This window comes from Pteropus alecto, unplaced genomic scaffold (assembly GCF_000325575.1).
Source record: "Pteropus alecto unplaced genomic scaffold, ASM32557v1 scaffold78, whole genome shotgun sequence".
Classification (NCBI taxonomy): Eukaryota; Metazoa; Chordata; class Mammalia; order Chiroptera; family Pteropodidae; genus Pteropus; species Pteropus alecto.
This window is the reverse complement of record NW_006443124.1, coordinates 5895572-5904070: the sequence shown is the minus strand read 5'-3', so window position 1 is coordinate 5904070 and position 8499 is coordinate 5895572.

The following is an 8499-nucleotide window of genomic DNA, read 5'->3' as shown; positions in this document are numbered from 1 at the left end:
AGGAGGTCCCATGAAGGCGATCTCTATGGTAATAGAGTAATTTTGCATCTTGATTGCAGTGGTGGTTACAGGAACCTGCACATATGATAAAATGACATTAAACTATATACACACATTGTACCAACATCAATTTCCTGGTTTTGATATTATGTTAAAATCATGTAAGATATAACCATGAGAGTAAACTGGATGAAAGGCACTGTACTATTTTTGCTGCTTCCTGCGAATCTATAAATATTTCAAAAATAAAGCTTACAACAATACATTTGTAAAACCCTCCATGTATTATGAGTCCACTTATGTAAAAAAATTTAAATAGCAGTTATTATTTATTATACTATTTTATATTTGAGAAAACCAATGTACTGGTTAAGGTCGATTGTCAAAATCAGTCTCTGTTCTTAACAACTATGTCATACAGTATGTACGTTTATATACACAAAATTTACTTTAAAAAGTTTGGAGGGACATACATCATTTGTTATGGTGGTTATTCCTAGGAAGATAGAATTAGGGAAGGGAGCTTGAATTTTAAGCTCTATAGATATCTCTATTGTTTCACTCGTTTACAACAAACATATTACATTCATAATCAGATGAAATATTAAAGAAATTTTCATTTAGGGGGAAAAAGGATAAAGCTAGTGAGGTACCTCCTCCTCCATGCCCTAATGATGAATCTAGATTATTCTACATTAGTCACCACATTATTCTGAAAGATAAAGCTTGGCAGGTGGGGCCCCTAGCCTCCGTTCCGATGTTCTCCTTCCCCCGCCCTATTTTGTGTTCTTTTTGGTGTTTCATCTTTCTATGGACTCAGCCATCTCTCTAAATTTGTGTAGATCCTGTATTGTACTTGGGGCTGGCTGCAGAGGAAGGACGCTGTTTCGGTTAGTCCCTGGCCCCACCCCGCGGGAGGGCTGCAGTTGCCCCTACAGCGACACGGGGGACAGGACGGTGTAGGTTGGGGCCGGGCGGTAGAGGCGGCTTTCTCACTCCTGACTGACGCTGCTCAAAACCAGCCTCTCCTCTCAGGTCTCCGTGCCTGTTTCCCATTGGCTCACTTTTATTGGAACAGGAACCTTTCCTAAGGAACGCTTCTAGGGCATCGGTAAAAATAGACGTTTAAAAAGTGATGGCGTTCACGCGGAGCTCCGCCGCCAAATCCCAGTTCTTTCCCGAGAATAGTGCGAATGTTACAAGGTCGTGAGACCACAGCATTAAAGTTCGTCTGCTTTCTTGTTTAAACAAGATCTACTTCAACCAAAAGTTCAATTTCCTTCATGTAAATTAGAGGGAACTCAGCAATACCATGATCTGGACTGGACACAATTTGCCTAAAGCGTTTATAATGTTCTCATTTTATCTTCTTTATCCACAGAGAGGACGGGAAGGTAGCAGCATGCCCTTGAAATCAATGGAGTGATTTAGGAAACCCCGTAAAAGACAAAACTTTTTCTAGTTCTTTGTTGTTTTTTTAATAACAAAAGTAAATCATGCTTATTGTTTTAAAATAAAAATATTGTAGGAGTATGTAAAGCAAAATGTGGAAGAACCTTCCCTCACATTTCCCATGCAATTCCACAGGGATAACTAAGTAACCTATTAAAAATTTAGTCATCTGTATAGATCTTTTTCTATGCACATTCTAACACATACACACACACACAGACACGCACACCCACAACCAGAATTTCATGAAGATTAAAAAAACTTTTATTAAGATATAACTTAGAATAAATTGTGGAAATCTCAAATGTACAGCTTCATGGATTTACATATATGTATACATTATTGAGATTTTTAACTTACAAAAATGGAATTATATCAACCATATTTCACTGTAGTCGCTTTTTTTTTTAATCTCAACAATATCGTGCTAGTTCTCCCAAAGCAAAACAAATGGGTCTAACTCATTCTTTTCATGATGGCATAGTATTCTGTAGTATGAATTACAGTACTCTAATTTACCTTTCCCAATTGATGAATAGTCTGTGTTCAACTTTTTGCTATTACATGTTATTAGATTTCAAAACTTTAAAACTTTAATTTTTTTCTTTATATAAAAATAATACATATTCAGTATAAAACATTCAACGTTTCAGAAATATGTGGTTTAGAAAGCAAAAGTCCTTCATAATCCCTTCTCAGCCACCAAATGCAGATGTTATTTTATTCATATACCATATATCATTTACATTGTATAGTCCATACAGTATTGAAAACACAAATAGCATTATACTACATATAATGTAATATATGTTGTTTGTTGCTGAAGCCATTGGATTTTAAATTCTAGGTCCTTATCTTTCCCAGTAGTGAAGAGGCTGGAACTCTTATAAGCTATAAACTGTGAGAACCACCAAGTCTTCAGAAACAGGGACTTTACTCAGCTGTCTGCACTGCTCTGCCACCTAGTCTGCCTCATTGTCCTTATACCATCCCTCTACTCCTCCAGGGCAACACACCTGTCCTTCTCTCCAAGGGTTCCCTACTTCTCTGGAACTCAGAGTCCTTTTCTGTTCTTACCTTTGCAAATTCCTCCCCACTCCACACACACATGATAAATACATGATTTGTCCACACCCTTTGCTATGTAAGCCATTTTTACAGATAGATAAAATCCTTTATTTAAGCAGCAGTCTTAATAACTAACAGTCACATTTTAAAATTGTTCACCCTTTCCCTTTGAATAATACCAAATAATAATAACAGATTTGGTGAACAACTTCTATATGCACAGCCTTCCATTCAAGTGTTCCTTGTCTTCCCACCTCCTCTCCAGGATGCAGACAGAGCCTGGGGGACTGTCTTTAGATTGAATGGCCAGGGAGTCTTTTCTGGCTGAAAGCCCCCAAGATTGTGGCCACATGGAATATGGCCAAAACTGTAGGAAGTGACTGACCCTTTGCTAAGGCATTCTCATCCCAGCCACAAGGTCCACAGGAAGACCAGTGGTTGAGGGCTCTGAGAACCCGAAACAGGATACCAATCTTGGCTTCACAGGAACTGAGGTTATAGACTTTTCTCAAGGGTAAACAGTTGGCTGGGACCAATCTTTTATTATACCGCTTTTCTCAGAAAAATTATCATCATCATAGCTAGTATTTGATGAGCCCTCCCTTCAGGCCAGGAACTTGACACATAACTTTTGTTACTCTCACAATCCTATGAAGATGCTAACATTATCTCTGTTTTATTGATGAGAAAAATCGAGTTTCAAGAGGCCAGGTAACTTGCACAAATGTCACAGTATGAATAAATAGAAGAATAGGGCTCAAACCTACAGACTGCAAAACCCTGGTTCTGAATCACAATTACCCTACCTGTCACTTATTACCCTACCTGTCAGCACTGACCTCAGTAAGGAAAGAAGCACAGGTGAGCATAACTATCTCATTCTCCTTCCCAATTATTTCACCAGGAGGAAGCCCACATTTGCATAATGACATCTTCTCCAAGGACAGAGTAGGGGTGGTATTTCTCCTTCCTACTAGATTTTGAACTTTTCTGCACTGGGTTTAGACTGTAGTTTTGTGACAAAGTCTTGAAATGCCATGGAATATTTTTGTTTGTTTTTTAAGGGACTTTCTGTCTTGCCCAACAACTTGTGAGTATAAAAGACATTTCCTTGAGCTGCTTATTATTCAGCCAGTCATTCATGAATTCATTCAACAAGTGTCTTTGATATGCCAGACATTGGGATTAAAAAGAGGCAAAAGAGACAACATCTCTGCACTCCAGAAACTGACAGTCTATTGAATGAGACAGTTGTCCAACCACAACAATAAAGTGTGATCAATCTCTAATGAGAGGACTCTAATCTAAAGGCACCTAACCTAGTCTAGGGTAATTGGTCAGGAAAATTTCCTGAAAGGTGACTTTTCGGCTAAAATCAGGCTGCCAATCAACATAAGAAAGTGTAATAGGAGTCAGGTAGCAAAGTTAGTGTCATTTATTTACTTAGCAATTCCTATAAAGTAGGGCATGAATATGGGACCAGAATAAATGCTGGTAGGCAGAACACACCCCAAATTGTATATAACAAGAGAGTGGCTGTACAAAAAAAATAGATGTGAAATCAAGTACTACAATTCCCATTCTGATTTTTGACCATGAAAAAAGTGGTCAAACTCACAAAGCCTAGCTTTCTAAGGAAATACACTAGCCTCTAATAAATAACCTCTAATAGCCTCTAATAGTAGTGCTATCTTAAAGAGTCTGGAGTGTTTGAGGACATTTTTTAGGTTTTAAATCTACACCTTAGAAAATATCACAAAAAGGGATCATATTGATGAACGTAGAAAATCAATTCCTGGCTTAGCTACTACTCTTTACTCAGTCATTTTAATAACTGTGTCTTTCTTCTTTTGCTTAACATAATCATTTTGAGACTCATTCACGTTGTTGTATAGCAATAGTTCAAACTTTTGTTGTAGAATTCTATGGTATAAATATATCATAATTTATTATTCCATTCTTCTGTTGACACAATAAACTCTCCTACAGGGTTGCCGAGGTCCAAAAACAGAGTTCTCAAATTGCTTGGGCTCTACTCTTTACTCAGCCCATAGTAATCATCTGACTGTTTATATTGAGGAGGGTGCCCTCCTTATCATTTAATCACAGCTGTCAGCTCTGGGAACATCTTTGCAAAGGGAAAGCATTTAAATACTATAATGCTTGCAGTATTAGGGTAATTACCAAGAGGAAAGATCAAACTCCAAGAATATGTAGTGTGCTCACAATTTCAGTAGATAATGGAAAGTAAACTGAGGGCATAAGATCCATGAAGGGTGAAATCTATCATATAAGCAGGAGAAATTTATTAAATAAGAAGATTCTGCATACTCTTAACATTTTTGATATTGTTTTATTATATATGTAATTTACAAATGAAATGCATAGATCTTTAGTGTTCAGTTTCATGAGTTCTGCCAAATATATATGTATATGTATATATTTGTGTAACCTCTACCCAAAACGAAATATATAGAATATCTCCATTATCTCAGAAAATCACCTTAATCCCTTTCTCGACGAATGACCTCCTCAAAAACAGCAACCACTTCAAACACAAAAAATTAGTTTTGTCTGTTTTTGGACTTCATATAAATGGAATTGTGTCTTTCTTCTTTTGCTTAACATAATCGTTTTGAGACTCATTCACGTTGTTGTATAGCAATAGTTCAAACTTTTGTTGTAGAATTCTACGGTATAAATATATCATAATTTATTATTCCATTCTTCTGTTGATAGACATTTGGGCTGTCTCTACACTTGGGCTGTATATGAATAACTGTTGTGTACAAGTCATTTTGGGACATATGTTTTCATTTTTCTTGAGTAAATACCTAAGAGTAGAGTATGGTTGATGTAAGGTTAATTTTATGGGAAGTTACCAAGCAGTTCTTCAAAATGGTTGTACCATTTTACACTCTCACCTACAATATGTGTGAGTTCCAATTGCTGTACTTCCTTATTGCTGTACTATCACTTATTGTTGTCAATGTCTTTTATTTAAGCCATTTCAGTAGGTGTGAAATGGTATCTCGTTATGATTTTAATTTGCATTTCCCTGATGCCTAATAAACTCCAAAGTATTTGAAAATAACCCTTAAAGAATAAGTCACAGAGGAAATTAGACTATTTTAAACTGAATGAAAATGAAAACAAAACATAACAAATTGTGGGATGCAGCAAAAGCAGCATGTTTTTACTGCTTTGTTAGAAAGTGCTTATATTAGAAAAAAGGAAAAGTGTAAAATCAGTGACCTAAGCTCCTATTTAGAAAAAGAACAAATTATATCCAAAATAAGTAGAAGAAAATAATAAAAATAAGAACAGAAATCAGTAAAATAGAAAATGGATAAATAGGGAAAATACAAGGTCGAAATTTGTTTTTTTTTGGAGGATTAATAAAATTGATAAATCCCTAGCAAGATTTATCAAGAAAAAAATAGAGAAAACACAAATGACCAATATTGGGAATACAAAAAGGGATATCATTATAGATGCTACAGATGGTAAGAGGAAAAATATTAAGATATTATGAATAACTTTATTCTAATAAATTGGACAACTTAAATGAAATAGACAAATTCCTTTAAAAACTCAAATATCACAATGAACACAGGAAGAAAAAAGAAAAATCTGAACAGCCAAATTTATTAAAGAAATTGAATTTATTATCAAACTCTTTGTGCAAAGAAAACTCCAGAGACAGATGGCTTCACAGGTGAACTCTACCAAATATTTATCTAAGGAAGAAAAAAATAACAATCATACACAAACTGTTTCACAGCACAGAGGAGGAAACACTTTCCAATTTATTTTGTGAGGCCAGAATAACCTTGATATGAAAACTAGATAAAGATATTACAAGAAAATTAATATCCTTCATGAACATATGCAAAATCTGATTACTCTTTGATGCAGCAATTCCATTTCTAGGAGTTTATACTAAAGAAGTACTCTTAGAGTTGTACAAAGATTAGCTTCAGGATATCTACTATAGCAATATTTCTAATAGTAAAAATTGGAAACAACGTAAATGTGACCAGTTAAATATGGTATACTTATACAATAGAATATGTAGCCATTAAAATATATATTGAAACAGAAAAATTCACTTTACATTATTTATTTTAAAAGTAGATGTCAAAGATTTTAAGTGCTCGCACCACGCCTGTGCGCGCATGCGCACACACGCGCACAAAGAGGAAATGGGTCTATTTACTGTAGTAACCATTTCACTGTTTATGTATATTAATCATCTCAATAGATAATTTTTATTTTTAAATATATACAATTTTTATTTTTAAATAAATGCACATTACCAAATAGTATTATGGCATGATATTTTTTAAAGAAAAATATGTGTTTTTATGCAAGGAAAAAAGACTGGAAGGACATAAACCAAATGTCAAAAATGGTTAACTGTTAAATGAAAGTATGGTTGACTTTTATTTCCTTCTTTTTGCTTATCTCTATTCTTTGCGACGAATATATATTGCTTTTCTAATACAAAAAAATGTAAAAATCTCACTAATAGGCATTTTTGTACCTCTTCCCTCACATTTATTAGGAAGAAATGATTTGGGGTTGTGGAAAGTTCCTCTTCACCTCCAACCTCAAACATACTCATCCTGGATGACTGGATACAGTTTTGCCCTCCTTTGACTCAATGAGTCCACAATGGCCCTGCCCTTTTGGCCCAACCTTCTCTACTCAGCAGGTGAGGTAATATAAGTTTTGTCACTGCTCTACCGTGTGACTTTTGGCAAGGTCCTTTTCTTAAAGGTTTCAGTTTCTCCTCTTTAAATTTAGTAATTAGAAGTACTGGTTGATAGATGGTCACCGGGATGGGGAGCACGGCATAGGAAATGCAGTTAGCATTAATGTAATGGCCAGGTGGAAAGCCAGAGGGGAGAAAGAGCAATGAGGGGGATCACTTTATAAACTATATAAATGTCTAACCAGAGTACTGTATACTTGAAACTAATAATTTTTTTTTTAATTAGTAATTCGAATCAATGAGCTTCAAGGTCCCTCCCAGATAGTTGAAAGAACACAGATTTAGAATCAGAACACCTCCAGGCGCACTTGAGAATGTGGGCTCACCTCTCAGGAAAATATTCCTTACTAACCTCCCGTGTCTCCAGCCAGATGATAAGCACCTCCCAGCCCAGGCCTGGATTTATAATCTCACTGGTCCTGATGTACGGCTCGTCACAGAATAGTTGCTCAGAGAATTAGCTTTTTGCCTCCACCTCCTTAAAACGACTCCAGAATAGGTTTTCTAAGCTTGCTCCTCATGATCTAAACCACAAGGTTAGTTTTAAGTATTGGGGCACACATCGTGCACTCCTCCCCTCCCCCCCGCCCCGAATTACTTGGTAACAGTGCTTGTTTGAAAAAATTCACCAAGCAAAGTCAGGTCTGGACACCTCTCCTACGACTGCCACACCAATGGCTGAGAAATTTTTGAGTTGTCATCCAGTTGGGGCATTGATCGGAAAAGTCATCTCAGGGCTGCCCGCCCGCGGCATGCTGGAGAAACCACATTCCCCTCAGGTGCCTAGGCTGTTACCACGCGGCTTCGGGAAAGAGATTTGGCGAGTCTCAGCTTTGCCACTGTGAAGCTGTGTGACCTTGGACAAGTCCCTTCCTCCATCAGGACCACCGCAGTGGGCCGAAGTGCCTCCTCCCAGGTTGGTCTATACTATGGGGACAGTCGAAACATTCGCCTTTAAACGTTTATTGACCTCTGATAACATGCGTGTTATCAGAGGGGGACCAGAAGCAAGGGACTCAAGGGTCACGGCACGCGAGCATCCACAACCCACACCACGGCTCTCTCGCGAGATCACCTCCCTGTGCTTCACGGCATCAGCCTCTTGGTCGTGGCGGCCACATCGCGGAAGACATTCACAGGGGCGGCCCGTATCCCTCCGCCGCCGGCGCGGCCCGGCCCTCCTTCCCTCGGCCCGCCAATCC